We start from the raw sequence: 421 nt of genomic DNA on the forward strand, positions 1-421 counted from the left end.
GGAGCCAGGGAGAGAAAGCGTCGTCACTGTGGTCCATTCCATAGGTGCTTTTCAGCTAGGGCTGCACGGGAGGGAAACAACCTGGTGTGTGATGATGGATCAAGAAAAAAGCCCGAAAAGTGCTGTGTCTAAGGTCACCCTGGTGCTCTCTGTCCCAGCAAGAGAGGCGAAAGAAGAGTGTGCGGAGGGATCCAGGAGAGGTGGCTGATGTGAATCTCAGCGCACTTTCCACCCACAGAAGTGGAAACTGTGCCTGTGGACCGGAAGGGCCTGGAAGCCCGATTTTGTGCGGGACCCCGGGTCAGTGGAGGACCGCACGTAGCCCCCCAAGAGCGGTATGCCCGGGATGGCGGCTCTGGCTGACAGACCCGTGCAGGCGGCGGGCGCGTGCCCGACACGTCCATGGGGCACTGCCCCCTCC

Source organism: Condylura cristata, unplaced genomic scaffold (genome assembly GCF_000260355.1).
Source record: "Condylura cristata isolate star-nosed mole 26May11 unplaced genomic scaffold, ConCri1.0 scaffold00008, whole genome shotgun sequence".
Lineage (NCBI taxonomy): Eukaryota > Metazoa > Chordata > Mammalia > Eulipotyphla > Talpidae > Condylura > Condylura cristata.